The 16595-nt window shown below is 34.5% G+C and overlaps 1 pseudogene; it reads right to left on the bottom strand.

The window, feature by feature from the left end:
* Positions 1-3180: 3180 nt before the first annotated feature.
* LOC110659964 (disease resistance protein RGA2-like) lies at positions 3181-15119 on the bottom strand (annotated as a pseudogene).
* Between the last annotated feature and the right edge of the window lie 1476 nt (positions 15120-16595).

The following is a 16595-nucleotide window of genomic DNA, read 5'->3' as shown; positions in this document are numbered from 1 at the left end:
TAATTTATTTGTAGAATTATCAATTTATCAAGAATAAAGATGTATTTTTTTTATAGGCTACAAAGATTTTTTTTTTTCAATTTAATTAAATTGTTTTGAAAGGTTTACTTTCTTTTAAAGTTGACTAATAAGTATGGAAGAAAATATAGGAGGTAAATATGGTGACAAATTTAAATGTTTACTGTATTTATAAATAATTAATATTTAAGAGCAGTTTAATTTTTTTATTTTTTTAAAGATAACTAAATTATTTCTTTGATTAGAAAAATACTTTCTATTAATATTTTTAATTGCTCTAAACAACAAAGAATATGAAAAATATTTTTTCATAAAACAATTTGATCGGATAAATTCTTTTTAAGAAGAGATAATATAATATTTCAAAATTTTTATGAGAATTTCATGAAAATGAAGTTTGGAATTCTCAGTGTTTGAATACTTATCTTATAAATAAATATGTATATAAATACATTAAAATTGAAATAAGAAGTGAATAATTTCATTAATCAACTCTTTCTTAGAACTCTGACTTTTTCTAAAGATGAAACCATTTTAGTGATTGATTAGTGATGGATTAAAATTTCGTCACTAAGTTAGTGATGAATTGGTGATTGAATATCAGAGTATGTGTGGACCGTAGCTAATACTTTAGCGACATGTTTTTAAGCGATGCATTAAATAGGGCTGTGCACGGTTCTTGGGGGAACCGAATCGAATCGAAGAATCGTACCGAACTGATAAGAATAGTATCGGATTAAATTTATTTTGATACTTTGGCTCGGTTCTGGTTCTTCATTGAGAACCGAACCGAAATCGTATCAAAACTGAATTGAAACGGTACCGAACCGGAACTGAACCGAGAATTGAATTTATACATATTTTTTTCTATGTTTTTTTAGATGTATTATATATTTTCACTATAATTATATATATTTATATTATCTTTTACACACACACACACATATATGTATTAATTCTTAATTATATTTATATCTTATAGTTAAATATTATATGATTAATAAGTAATTAAAATATATATTATATGATATACTTATACTATTATATTATATAATATATTTAATTTTAAATTATATATATACTTTATATATAGCTAAAAGATATATTATATGATATATTATGTAGGGGTGTTCAGTTTTAGTTTAGTTTGGGATTTGCCTAGAAACCGGAACCGAACCGAAATTTTAAAAATTTTGGTGCGGTTCCGGTTCGGTTCTTCATTGTTTCAGTTTCAGTTCAGTACTGTTCTCGATTCTTGGTTTCAGTTCGGTTCGTTGCAATTCCAGTTCGGTTTTCGGTTCTTAAAATAGTTTTATGTAATTATTTCCTTAAAAAAATTATACTTGAATTAGCATTTAAGCTTTGAATTGAGTTATTAATACATAATATACCATATAATATATCTTTTAGCTATACATAAATTATATAATCTTTAATTATAAGGTGCATATATAACTTATGATTAAATATATTATACAATATAATAGTATATCATATAATATACAGTTAACTATTTATTAATCATATACTATTTAACTATAAGATATAAATATAATTAAGAATTAATATATATATATATATATATATATATATATATATATATATATATAAGATAATAGTATATTTATAATTAAGAATTATAAAATAATTGAATATATTTATAACTAAAATTATTATGAAAATATAGAAGAATGAAATATAATATTAGGTTGTATTTAGTTCATAATTATATATACATATGTAAATATATATAATTATATTGAAAGTATATAATACATCTAAAAAAAATAGAAAAATATATGTATTAATTCGGTTCCGATTTGGTACGGTTCTGGTTCAGTTTCAGTACTGTTCTAGTTCGGTTCTTAGTGAATAACCAGAACTGTATCAAAGTATCAAAATAAGTTCAGTTTGGTACGATTCTTATCGGTTTGGTTCGGTTCCTCCAAAAACCGTGCACAGCCCTAATATTATGTACTAATAACCCAATTTTAAACTTAAATGCTAATTTATGAATGATTTTTTAAGAAAATAATGATATAAAATTATTTTAAGAACTGAGAACCGAACTGAAACTGAAGAACAGAAAATCGTACCAAACCGGAACTGAAATAATGAATAACCGAACCGAAACCATATTGAAATTTTGATTCGGTTTCGATTCCTAGCTAAACCCCGAATCGAACTGGAACTGAACACCACTAAGTATTAAATGCTGTCATTGAAGGTCTTTTTTTTTTTTTTAATTAGGTATGGAATAGTGACCGACTACTTAAGTCGCTAAAAAGTTTTGCCTGATGAATTAGCACAGTTCATCGCTAATCAGTATTATTAGCAACCTAAAGGCCTATTTTCTTGCAGTGAATTTTGGAAAATATTTTAAAAATTCACATATACGTTTTTTAAAAGCTTAATAGAACACTAAAATATGAAAGGTGGTCATTTTAATAATAGCATGCAACAAGAGAATTAATTAAAACTTTAATGATGAAAAAAATGTGATAAGAATGAAAGATAATATATAAGATATTAATAAGACGCAAGGAAAAAGAGAAAACTTAGGGTATTGATTTCATTCCTTTGGATGTAAGTCTGAAGGACACTATTGAAAGCCTGAAGGACAAGGGCTTCCCTAACATTTCATGCTCAAGTTGTACTGCCAAAGATAAACAATCATCGTCGACAAAAGCTTTCCTATGAAGAGAGAATATCTTTGATTGTCCAAGGCTTTTACAGGTTTTGGTTCTAGGTTGTTTAAGAAATTGGAATGGCAATATTGCTCGTTGTTTTTTTTATGTTCAATCTCTTCGGAATCATTTTGACCCTCTCTATGACGCCATCAACAGCTTTATTATACTTTATTCTCAACTTGGAGAAGGGCATCTTATAAACATTGCAAATGAATTTCTGCTTGGTGCTTCCAGTGCTCAGGGTATCATATCTGGATGTTTGCTTTATTTTGATTTTCGATTGTCCTGTTTTGTTCTGCTACTTTCTGTTGTAACCTTTGGTTGTTGGGTTTGTTCTTGTTCCTCCTTGCCAGGCTTTTTCTGGTTTTTTCTAATAAGTTTTTTGTTCTGAAGAAAATAAAATCAACCACAAAAACACCAAATTTACGTGGAAAACCCTCCAGCATAGAGGGAAAAACCACGGGCCAATCTCTGAAAAATAATCCACTATATCAAGAGAGCATATACAATATTTTTTCTTACATTTCCACAATTGAGATCCTAAAAAATTGGAGAAAATAAAAAGAAATACCTTTCTGGTAAATACTAAAGTGTCTAAGAGTCACCTTGCAGCACCCAACACCATTAGAAGTCCCCCTCTGCGCTCAAATCAGCAGAGGAAAAAGTCTTCCTCCCCTTTGTTCTCACTCTCAAAATTGTCTCCGCTTAAAGACTTGCTGAGACCTGTTGCCAGCTCAAACAAATTTGGTACTTATAAAAATTTGAAGCGGCTGTCAATGAGTTGGAAGTTTTGCTCTAGAAGTTATAAAAGTTTTTCCAAGGAGTACCTTCGTATGAATCTTTTTATAAAAATAATCCAATCTTGTTTTGGTTTCTGAATAGTTCTCTAATAACTTCTGCAGGTGGAATAAAAAATAATCCTTTATATCCATGCAAAGAAAATGAAGGCAGAATTACATAGCAAAAAGATTAAGACAGATAAGAGAATGACCTGGCAATGCACCCGCACCCTTTGCATTTGTTCACCACTTTCCTTTAGAATTTTAGTTCAGGGAACTAACCACTGTATGTGGAGAAAGGGAAAGACCATTCAATATCATTCAGAGTTCATATCCGTTGTCCTGTCATTTGTCAAGAACACAAGCCACAAAGAAATTTCCAACAAAATTTATCCTAAGCACATAAATCCTAAATTATTAAAGAAGGAAAAAAAAAATTGAAAATGGGTACTCTGCACAGTTGATTGGTTGATTTAAAAGAGTATGACGAAAAGATACTTACTGAATCAATGTTTATGTGCTACTCATTTCAGAAGAAATAGTGGCAAAATTGTTGGGCAGCTAGTACTCTATATCTCATCATTCAATGTCCTGCGCACATAGAATTAGATAGTAATTTAAAAAAAAAAAATCTCATATAAAAGTAGAGATAAAAATTAATAAATTGCAAAATTTAAGAGAAGAATCACCAACTTACAGAAGCAGTAGGAGATTTTTGTAAAATTCTAAAAATCAAATAATAATGAAATGGTATGAAGATCAGTATATTGTTCAACACTTCAACTTATTCATTTATCGGAAAACATTGAAAAGGACAAGAAACAGAACGTCAAGAAATACGGCTTAACACTAAATATTTCTACTTCTAACGTTTTTGGAAGAGCAGTGAGTTTGCAATTGCAGCTCCGAAGCTCCTCATATCATGTTTTGCTCTATAACCAATATTCCTTCTACATTAAAGAAAATGAAGAATATATATATATATATGTAGATTTCTTACATTATGTTTTTACTGATGCTCAATGCACACATAATCAATGAGTTTGAAGTTTCTCTCTAGAACTTCTGCATGTTTTCCAAGAAGCAGAAATACCTTTGCATGAATCTTCTGGTAACAGTCTCCATAGTTGTAATCCGAAGTGTGAAAAATTCTTCTGCAGAAGTTGATCTTCAAATACGAATTATGTCAAGCCAATCAAAACATAAAACAGCTTCCGAGAAATCTTGTTTTGGTTTCTTATCCATTATCATGTCACTTGTTAAGAACACAGAAAATTCCTGAAAATTTTATCATAAAGAAAATTCACTTGTTAAGAACACAGAAAATTCCTGAAAATTTTCTCATAAGGAAAATAAATTTTCAGTTGTTAAAAATAAAAGGAAAATGAGTACTCTACATAGTTGATTGGTTGATTGAAATAAAATAATGACAAAGGAAAAAATTTACCGAGTCCATGTTAGTATTGCTGATTTCCAATGGAATAGAGTGGCCAAATTATTAGTCATTTAATCTTCATAACTCAGTAATTTCATTTCATGTGCATAAAGAATCAGAGAGTAAGTTTCACATATAAAACAAATTAAATAGAATTTGCCAATTGAAGAGAAAAGCACCAACTTACAAAAGGGTAGAAGATTTTTCTTCGTCCTCTAGTACATAGTGGCCGTCCCATTGGAATTCTTTTCCCTTAAATTTTAAATTTCGGCTATGAGAAACGAAAGGCCAATCCTCATCCTTCTTATTTCCACATCCTTCCTTCAACAGGGGACAATCATTAATTTCAAATTCTCATAAAGAGGTGAGGGAACCCAACTCTCTATTCCCAAAATCGTTGACTGTTGAAGATTTGTGAGGGAAGAAAGCCAACTTGGGAACCTCCTACCAATGCCTATCCCAGCAACAAAAGTTGCAAGGTCATGCATCAGAACACTCCTAGAGAGTGTTCATATCCAGCCCTCTGCAGATACTCTAAAATTCAAATAATAATGAAATGTCATGAAAATCAGTTTATTGTTCACCTTATTCATGTACAGGAAAATTTTGGAAAGGACAAGAAACAGAACACCAAGAAAGATGACGTACCACTAAATATTTTCTACCTCTAACATATTTGTAATAGCAGCGAGGATGTAATTGCAGTTCCGGAGCTTCTCATATCTTGTCTTGTTCTATTGCCAGCGTTCCTTCTAAATTGAGAAAATGGAAAGATCATATATACATACACCAAAAAAATAAAAAAGGGAAAAAAACAGATGATCGAATCAAGACACCACCTTCCAAGTGTCCTTAGCATAAATACCAGATATCAATTTATCAATGAGAATTTTCAGAAATGTCAACAAGTGAAATTGGTCCTTGCAACTTAATGGTATTGCTTGTGTTTTTACTGCTGTCCACTGCAGACAGAATCAATGAGTTAGAAGTTCCTCTCTAGAACTTCATACACGTTTTTCGAGAAGGAGAAATACCTTTGCATGACTCATCCGGTAGCAATTAATCTTCAAAACTTATCATTTCAATTTTCCTGTGCGTAAAGAATCAGATTGTAAAATTCAGATAAAAAAAATTAAATAGAATTTGCCAATTGAAGATAAAAGCACAACTTACAGATGTGGCGTAAGATTTTTCTTCGTCCTCTAGTAGATAGCAGCCCTCCCATTGAATTCTCTTGTCATCAACTTCAATATTTAGGATGTGAGAAATAAAAGGCCAATCCTCACCCTTTTTATTTGCACATCTTTTGCTCAACAGGGGACAACGTTCAATTATCAATTCTCGCAAAGAGGCGAGGGAACGCATCTCTTGAGGCAGAGATGTTAATCTTGGGCAGTCCGAAATCTTGAGCTGCTTCAATTTAGAGAGAGGAGGAACGACCGAGGAAGAAGAAGAAGAAGAAGAAGAAGTTGATGTTGTGAATATTTGCTTCACAAGTTGCTCGCTTACTCTCTCCAGTTGTAAAACCTCATCGATAAATGGAAACTGAGGGATCCAACTCAAATTAGGGCAACATTGACAAATGAATTGAGAAAGACAAGGAAATTGGAGTAGCTCTGATATTGACATGGTTGTTGAATCGTCACTATCATCATCATCATCATCTCTCTTTTGCCGCCATCCTTTTAGCTTACGACATGAACGGAGCTTGAGATACTTTGGGGATGGAAAGAATGGAGTTGCTTGTCCCTCAATTTCTATGTATTCTAAATCATATAATCCCCAAATCTCTAACATTTGAAGTGAAGGGATTTGATCCAGCGGCGGGAGATGCTGACATCTGAAATACAGTAACTTAATATTGACAAGATTTGTGAGGGAAGAAACCCAACTTGGAAACCTCGTGCCTCTGTACGAATACACCTTTAACTCTTTAAGATTAGGATGCGGTTGGAGATTTTGGAATGCCATTTCTTCATTATCAACATTTGCATCATCATCTCGATCCGAAGATAAAGACAATGATTGAAGAAGCGACTTGTCTTTCAAAATAGGATTTATTATCCCATTTTTCACAGATCCCAAATCTGTAATTTCAAGACTTCCTCTCAAATTGTTGAGGCTATTCAATTCAGTTAATCCTCCAACATTCTTTGCGACTGAATTATCTTTTGCCACTACAAACCATGTCAACGTTCGTAGTGAAGTCAATTGCCCAAGCCCAGGTGGCATATGAGTCAAAGACCGACAACCATCACAATACAGATGCCTAAGATTAATCATTTTTTTAATATCTTTAGGCAGTTCCATCAGACTATTACAAAAGGAGACATTTAGCACTTGCAAATTCTGCAGGTTCGTAATAGAATTTGGAAGTGTCCTAATTTCATAATTCTCAGAAACATCAAGATATCTTAGATGTTTTAAGCGTTTTATGTAATTAGGCACTTTTTTAATTCCAAAACCTGAAACACCAAATGCACGTAACTTTTTAAAGTTCAAATGAATTGACATTTCATGTGATGTTTCCAAAAAAAATCTTTGATGTGGCAAAAGAAACGTCCGCAATTTTCTTGTATTTGACAATCCAACAGGATTTATGGTAATGCCTATCCCAGTAATTGAAGTTGCAAGGTCATGCATCAAATCATGCATTTTGCAAAAATGAATATTCCCAAATTTTTCTAACAATTGTTTTCACATCAAAAGGATCTGAAACACACACTCATATTTTTAACTCAAAATAATTCTTAATGCGCTCATCATTGAAGATGAATTGTGCAAGTGTGGTCTTCCCTAATCCCCCAATTCCAACAATTGAGAGAACTGAAACATTCCCTTTACTGTTGGAAGCCAATAAAAGTTCTATGATAGCCTTTTTGTCACCCTCTCTCCCAATGACAACTTCAGGTACAGAGGACACAGTTTGATCCCTCACCATAGTTGTATAACGTCTCTCCCCAGTTCGAACCTCTAATCTAAATTGTCTATCAGCTTCAATATCAGCTAGTTTCTCCCTAATTGCCTTAATTTTATGACCCATCTTAAAACCATAAACAAGCCGATTCGAAGACGAGAAGAAAAGAGTTACCTCCTTTGTCAGTCTATTTCCAGTCATCACTTGGCGCCGCAGAGCTTCAGTGGCGAAGTCATCTACCAAGTCATCAGCATCATAAACAATTTCTTGTAGCTTCTCAAGCCAGCCTTTCACTTGACGGTTTTGTTTTTGCTGCTCCTCAGCGTCCAGAAGCATATTATGGATACTAGAAACTGTGGCCTCAAGTTTCTTAAGCTCGTCTCTGACACCCCCACCACAATCCCATCTCGCAAAAAGCTCGAGAACCCAACTTCTTAATGATCTTCCCAGCAATATCAAAGAGAACTCCTTCAGCCATTTCGGGAATTTTTGTTTTGTGTTTTCGAGGTTGTAAAAGGATGAAATGTTGTTGCGAAGATGGTGGCAAAGCAATGCTCAATATTTATAAGATCCTCCCAGACAAGACCAGAATTTCCTTAAAGGTGAAGTCGCGATATCCCATGGGTAAACAAGTACACAGTAGCAATCATAATTTTTCCAAAATTTCTATAGATAAGTCAACAAAATTTAAGTGGTCGTAGATAAGTCAAGGTAAATACTATTATTTTTGTCTACATCGTTTACCGATCAATCTCTTGTTTCTATTTCTTCGCAAATTCCCCTCTCTTTCTCCATCTATTCCATTTTTTTTTTCCTTCTCTTACTTTTCTTCTTATTTGCTGTTTTATTATTATTGGACAAGGTGTTACAAGTCATGTCCCAGAACCAATTTGGGATAGAACCTGAAATATCGGCCCCTGAGAAATCTAAAACTAGGACCTGTTTTTGAGATCTAACCCACAAGGGGAAGGAAGGACCTAGAAGGCTAGAAGGCACAAACCCATCTTTAAGAAAGTGACTTGGAAAGGAGGGACCCAGTTGGAGCTGACTTTTAAAATGAATAAATTAGTTGATAAACTAATTTCCTTTAGTTTTATCAACTTATGAAATGTACACCCGTCAATTTATTGAGAGAAACATCAAGGGAAGATAACTCAGAGAGCAGCCAAATGCTATCGGGCGGAGTACTATTTAGCTTATTTGCTGTAAGCGTGAGGGTAGTTAAACGCTGTAAATTTCCAATAGAGGAAGGAATGGAACCTTGAAGGAAGTTATTGCTCAACAGGAGTTCGACAAGATTCTTAAGCTGGCCAATTGAATCTGGTAAACTTCCTGTCAGGTTATTTAACGACAAGTCAATGTACTGCAAATTAGAAAGCTTACGAATGGAGCTTGGAATCCCAACCTCGATATAATTGAAGTGTAAATCAAAATGAATGAGAGTGTCATATTTCCAAGAAGAGCACGAAGTCTCATTGATAGATAAATCTAGCACTCGTATCTTTTTCCAGCTTCTTGTAAATAGTTGGAAGGAGCTTGCTGAGAGTTCATTATATTTAAGCTTCAACTACTGCAAATTTGGCAATTCGCCAAAACCAAGCAGAATCCTTTCAGTCAACTTGCTATTTCTGATGTCAACAGATACAAGGCTGCTAATGTTCACAAACCAAGTTGGTAAGTTGCCCTGGAAGGAGTTGTCCCGAAGGTTTAAGATATTAAGGGAAGTAAAATTAATAGAAGGAAGAGAATAGATGGAACCCGATTAAACACAGAATTCTAAGAGAATAGATGGAAACCGATTAAACACAGAATTCTAAGTGCAACTCAGATAAAAGTGGAAGCTTGTTTAATGGTTCAATCCATTCTCCTCCTAACTTTGAAAGGTCTACAGTATTCATTGCCAAATATTTTAGTGAAAGAAGACCACTCACCCATTCAAGATTATCAACAGTTAAACCATAACAAGAGACATCAAGAAACTGCAAGCTAGAGAAGTTTCCAAGTTTTGGAGGAATTGCGCCACCAAATCCAGCAAATGACTGGTTTAGATATTGCAATTTCTGCAAAGAGGACAAGAAATGAGGAATTTTACCTCTGTATTAGTTCCCACTTAAATCCAGATGTTTCAAGGACTTAATTTTTGCCAGTTAAGGTCTAATCTCCCCTCCTAATGACTGAAGACCTGAAGAATTTGGGAGATCAACTGCGAGAACAGCACCAGTTGTATTGTCACAAGCTATTCCTGACCATTTACAGCAATTGGCTCCATGCCATGAGGAAAGCCGGTTCCAAGAATAATTAAGACCCCTTTTGAGGTCAAGAAGAGCCTCTCTATAGGCTGCATTGCAGTGCGCCAATTGAGCAACTCCACCAGAAAATAGTTTTGCAGATAACAGACAGATAATCCAAAGAAATGAAAGGTCTTCATAGATCGAACACTCAATGAAAACTTAATAATTTTCAAGAAAGCTTTTTTTTATGAAAAGTGCATAAGATAAGTTTCAGTCTCATGATATTTAAATGGAAAACAGGAACCAATTTTAGTAATTTTTAATTCTATATAGCTGATAAAAACAATTCTATGGTTTCTGAACATTGGAATTTTGGATTAAATTAAGATGGAGGCTATAAAGCGTGTTCTTCACTTCCAACTTTAATGACTGGAATTTTAATACTAACTCTGTATAACCTGCTTTTCTTCCGTTTCCCATTGATAAAAGTGAAGTATTTCAGGTTTGAACCCCACCAATTCAATGAGAGATGAACCGCAGTTGACCCTCTCTAATTTTGAGCCAATTTGGGCCCATAAAACTGTTAATCAATTTCGATCTCAAATTTATACGAATTATTTTTTGTTCAGTTTCAAATCCAAACGATTCTTTGGTCAGCCCTATAATTAAACTAGATAAGGGCTAATTTATAATCGGAATTAGTCAAAATTAAATTGACCAAAACTGTCTTTGAATGGTTAATTTAACTTGGGAACTATATCTTTAACACACTACCCGTGGGAACTATATCTTTTCTATATTACTTGTACCACCCGTGCAGTTGGGCCACATCGGTAACCTGGTCCATCAATCCCTGTAAGCTCTCAACAGATATTTTGTAAATTTCTTTTAATCGTAGAAAAAATTTTAAAAATGAAGTAAAGAAGAAAGGGGAAAAAATATTGAGCCTCATTTTTTCAACTTTTTACATTATGAATGGTTAATTTAACTTGGCCTGCTCTGAAAGTTGCTTCAATTGAAAGAGCAATGATGTAAGCCTTTAGAAGTTGATCATTGTCTTATCAAGAAATTGTTATGTAAAAAATACTGATTAGTGTCGTGGCTCTTTTCCTTCTATCTGTTTGTCATAACTTTCACAAAGACAAGCTAATTACCTGACATTTTGGCCACTTATATTTATAATGATCAAGAATGTGCCAAACATGTCATTTTCATTTGACTAATATGATTCAATATTAGCAATCTGTATCTAACAAGTGTCATGAAAGATCCATCTTTAATATTTTGTGAAGAAAAATAATGATATTTCAAAGCACACGCCACATGGATTGAGTTCTATATTAAGGTTCTACGGAAAGTATTCTGCAGGATTTCAAAATCTCAACAACTGAATTCATGGAAATTTTTACATTTCTGAAAGCATTATTATCTTTTACATGTTTGATAATAGGAGAATTTGCTTGCAATGTCAACGCCCAGATGGTGGATTGTTTAGAGTCTGATAGAGAAGCTCTTGTTGACTTCAGAAAGGGTCTTATTGATCCTGGAAACCGGTTCTCAACATGGCAAGGAACCAACTGCTGCCAATGGCAGGGAATACTTTGTGATGGCAGAACAGGAGCTGTTATTACAGTGGATCTCCACAACCCACATCCACCAAATGTTGGTAAAATGGATCTCCAAAACCCACTTCCTTCTGATTCTTCTGCCAGTGACAGGTATGGATTCTGGAACCTGAGTGGGGAGCTTAGGCCTTCATTAACAGCTCTCAAGTCTTTGAGATATCTAGACTTGAGTTTCAACACCTTTAGTGGCATCCCCATTCCCAGTTTCTTTGACTCTTGGCAGAACTTGCAATATCTAAACCTATCAAATGCTGGGTTTAGTGGTGTAATTCCTCCAAATTTGGGGAACCTCACAAGATTGCAGTATCTTGATGTCACTGATTATGACTTACATGTTTTAAGTGCTGAAAATCTTGATTGGGTGACTGGTCTTGTCTCCCTGAAATATTTGGCAATGAGTGGAGTTAACTTATCAGTTATAGGATCAAACTGGGTTGGGCAATTGAACAAGCTTCCCCATTTAACCGAGTTGCACTTATATTCTTGTCTCTTATCTGGATCCATTTCATCTCCTATCTCTGTTAATTTTACTTCACTTGCAGTCGTAGACCTTAGTTTTAACATATTCAACTCAAGGTTCCCTGCCTGGCTTGCGAACATCAGTAGCCTGGTTTCCATTGATGTGAGCTTTAGCGGCTTGAATGTTGGGAGATTTCCACATGTTTTTAGTGAATTACCCAATTTGCGGTTCCTGAAACTTGTGAATACTTTCAACAAAGCACGTTGTTCTAAAATATTTACTGGAAGCTGGAAGAAGATAGAAGTTCTTGATTTGTCGTTCAATCGTTTATATGGAAAACTCCCTGCCTCCCTTGGAAACATGACATCTCTTGCTTATCTCAGTCTTTATTGGAATGACATCCAGGGAAGGATTCCAAGTTCAATTGGCAAACTTTGCAACCTGAATCAGAGTGTAAGTTTCACATATAAAACAAATTAAATAGAATTTGCCAATTGAAGAGAAAAGCACCAACTTACAAAAGGGTAGAAGATTTTTCTTCGTCCTCTAGTACATAGTGGCCGTCCCATTGGAATTCTTTTCCCTTAAATTTTAAATTTCGGCTATGAGAAACGAATGGCCAATCCTCATCCTTCTTATTTCCACATCCTTCCTTCAACAGGGGACAATCATTAATTTCAAATTCTCATAAAGAGGTGAGGGAACCCAACTCTCTATTCCCAAAATCGTTAACTGTTGAAGATTTGTGAGGGAAGAAAGCCAACTTGGGAACCTCCTGCCAATGCCTATCCCAGCAACAAAAGTAGCAAGGTCATGCATCAAAACACTCCTAGAGAGTGTTCATATCCAGCCCTCTGCAGAGACTCTAAAATTCAAATAATAATGAAATGTCATGAAAATCAGTTTATTGTTCACCTTTCATGTACAGGAAAATTTTGGAAAGGACAAGAAACAGAACACCAAGAAAGATGCCTAAGATTAATCATTTTTTTAATATCTTTAGGCAGTTCCATCAGACTATTACAAAAGGAGACATTTAGCACTTGCAAATTCTGCAGGTTCGTGATAGAATTTGGAAGCGTCCTAATTTCATAATTCTCAGAAACATCAAGATATCTTAGATGTTTTAAGCGTTTTATGTAATTAGGCACTGTTTTAATTCCAAAACCTGAAACACCAAATGCACGTAACTTTTTAAAGTTCAAATGAATTGACATTTCACGTGATGTTTCCAAAAAAAATCTTTGATGTGGCAAAAGAAACGTCCGCAATTTTCTTGTATTTGACAATCCAACAGGATTTATCGTAGTGCCAATCCCAGTAATTGAAGTTGCAAGGTCATGCATCAAATCATGCATTTTGCAAAAATGGATATTCCCAAATTTATCCCTTTTCACTTCTTGAAAAAATGACCTCCACCATAATTCCATAAAATATTTAAGCCCAATATCATCAGCACAATCTGTCGAACTTGATGACTCAATGAACCCTTGGGCAACCCAAAGATGAATCAATGTTTTCACATCAATTTTATAACCTTTGGGAAACAATGCACAATATGCAAAACAGTGTTTCAAAGGTGATGAGAGATGATCATAACTCAACTTGAGTGTTGGTAAAATATCATTCTCATTTTGAGGTACCTTTGAGAGTTCATTTTCTAAGAAAGTTCCCCATTCATTTTCTGAATATTTATAGCATAAAAGACTTGCAATTGTCTTTATTGCAAGGGGAACTCCGACGCATTTCTTCACAATCTCCTCAACAATTTTTTTTATCTTTGAATCTTTTGGTTCTTGTCCCCTAAGTGCTACATGAAGGAACAAAGACCAAGATTTACTTGGAGATAAGCCTTCCAAAAGATACGGTTCCTCTGTGCTAGATATCTGTGCTACTATTTTGGAGCGAGTAGTTACTAATATCTTACTTCCACTAGAACCACCCAACAATATTTTTTTTAGATTATCCCATTTTTCACAATCCTCATTCCACACATCATCCAACACTAATAGATACCTTTTACCATTCAAAATATTTCCTAGTTGAGATGTCAATGCCTCTAGCTCAAGATCTTCTGACTTCTTACATGTTGCAGTCTCCAAGATTTTTCTAACAATTATTTTCACATCAAAAGGATCTGAAACACACACCCATATTTTTAACTCAAAATAATTCTTAATGCGCTCATCATTGAAGATGAATTGTGCAAGTGTGGTCTTCCCTAATCCCCCAATTCCAACAATTGAGATAACTGAAACATTCCCTTTACTGTTGGAAGCCAATAAAAGTTCTACGGTAGCCTTTTTGTCACCCTCTCTCCCAATGACAACTTCAGGTACAGAGGACACAGTTTGATCCCTCACCATAGTTGTATAACCTCTCTCCCCAGTTCGAACCTCTAATCTAAATTGTCTATCAGCTTCAATATCAGCTAGTTTCTCCCTAATTGCCTTAATTTTATGACCCATCTTAAAACCATAAACAAGCCGATTCGAAGACGAGAAGAAAAGAGTTACCTCCTTTGTCAGTCTATTTCCAGTCATCACTTGGCGCCGCAGAGCTTCAGTGGCGAAGTCATCGACCAAGTCATCAGCATCATAAACAATTTCTTGTAGCTTCTCAAGCCAGCCTTTCACTTGACGGTTTTGTTTTTGCTGCTCCTCAGCGTCCAGAAGCATATTATGGATACTAGAAACTGTGGCCTCAAGTTTCTTAAGCTCGTCTCTGACACCCCACCACAATCCCATCTCGCAAAAAGCTCGAGAACCCAACTTCTTAATGATCTCCCCAGCAATATCAAAGAGAACTCCTTCAGCCATTTCGGGAATTTTTGTTTTGTGTTTTTGAGGTTGTAAAAGGATGAAATGTTGTTGCGAAGATGGTGGCAAAGCAATGCTCAATATTTATAAGATCCTCCCAGACAAGACCAGAATTGCCTTAAAGGTGAAGTCCCGATATCCCATGGGTAAACAAGTACACAGTAGCAATCGTAATTTTTCCAAAATTTCTAAACGACAAGTCAACAAAATTTAAGTGGTTGTAGATAAGTCAAGGTAAATACTATTATTTTTGTCTACATCGTTTACCGATCAAAATCTTGTTTCTATTTCTTCGCAAATTCCCCTCTGTTTCTCCATCTATTCCATTTTTTTTTTTCTTCTCTTACTTTTCTTCTTATTTGCTGTTTTATTATTATTGGACAAGGTGTTACAAGTCATGTCCCAGAACCAATTTGGGATAGAACCTGAAATATCAGCCCCTGAGAAATCTAAAACTAGGACCTGTTTTTGAGATCTAAGCCACGAGGGGAAGGAAGGACCTAGAAGGCACAAACCCATCTTTAAGAAAGTGACTTGGAAAGGAGGGACCCAGTTGGAGCTGACTTTTAAAATGAATAAATTAGTTGATAAACTAATTTCCTTTAGTTTTATCAACTTATGAAATGTGCTTCTGAGATAACACCCGTCAATTTATTGAGAGAAACATCAAGGGAAGATAGCTCAGAGAGCAGCCAAATGCTATCAGGCGGAGTACTATTTAGCTTATTTGCTGTAAGCGTGAGGGTAGTTAAACGCTGTAAATTTCCAATAGAGGAAGGAATGGAACCTTGAAGGAAGTTATTGCTCAACAGGAGTCCGACAAGATTCTTAAGCTGGCCAATTGAATCTGGTAAACTTCCTGTCAGATTATTTAACGACAAGTCAATGTACTGCAAATTAGAAAGCTTACGAATGGAGCTTGGAATCCCAACCTCGATATAATTGAAGTGTAAATCAAAATTAATGAGAGTGTCATATTTCCAAGAAGAGCACGAAGTCTCCCATGTAACTCATTGATAGATAAATCTAGCACTCGTATCTTTTTCCAGCTTCTTGTAAATAGTTGGAAGGAGCTTGCTGAGAGTTCATTATATTTAAGCTTCAACTACTGCAAATTTGGCAATTCGCCAAAACCGAGCAGAATCCTTTCAGTCAACTTGCTATTTCTGATATCAACAGATACAAGGCTGCTAATGTTCACAAACCAAGTTGGTAAGTTGCCCTGGGAGGAGTTGTCCCGAAGGTTTAAGATATTAAGGGAAGTAAAATTAATAGAAGGAAGAGAATAGATGGAACCCGATTAAACACAGAATTCTAAGAGAATAGATGGAAACCGATTAAACACAGAATTCTAAGTGCAACTCAGATAAAAGTGGAAGCTTGTTTAATGGTTCAATCCAGTCTCCTCCTAACTTTGAAAGGTCTACAGAATTCATTGCCAAATATTTTAGTGAAAGAAGACCACTCACCCATTCAAGATTATCAACAGTTAAACCATAACAAGAGACATCAAGAAACTGCAAGCTAGAGAAGTTTCCAAGTTTTGGAGGAACTGCGCCACCAAATCCAGCAAATGACAGGTTTAGATATTGCAATTTCTGCAAAGAGGACAAGAAATGAG

The sequence above is a fragment of the Hevea brasiliensis genome, chromosome 14 (assembly GCF_030052815.1).
Source record: "Hevea brasiliensis isolate MT/VB/25A 57/8 chromosome 14, ASM3005281v1, whole genome shotgun sequence".
NCBI lineage: Eukaryota > Viridiplantae > Streptophyta > Magnoliopsida > Malpighiales > Euphorbiaceae > Hevea > Hevea brasiliensis.
Note: the sequence above shows the minus strand (reverse complement) of the source record. Positions and strands in the feature narration are given on the sequence as shown.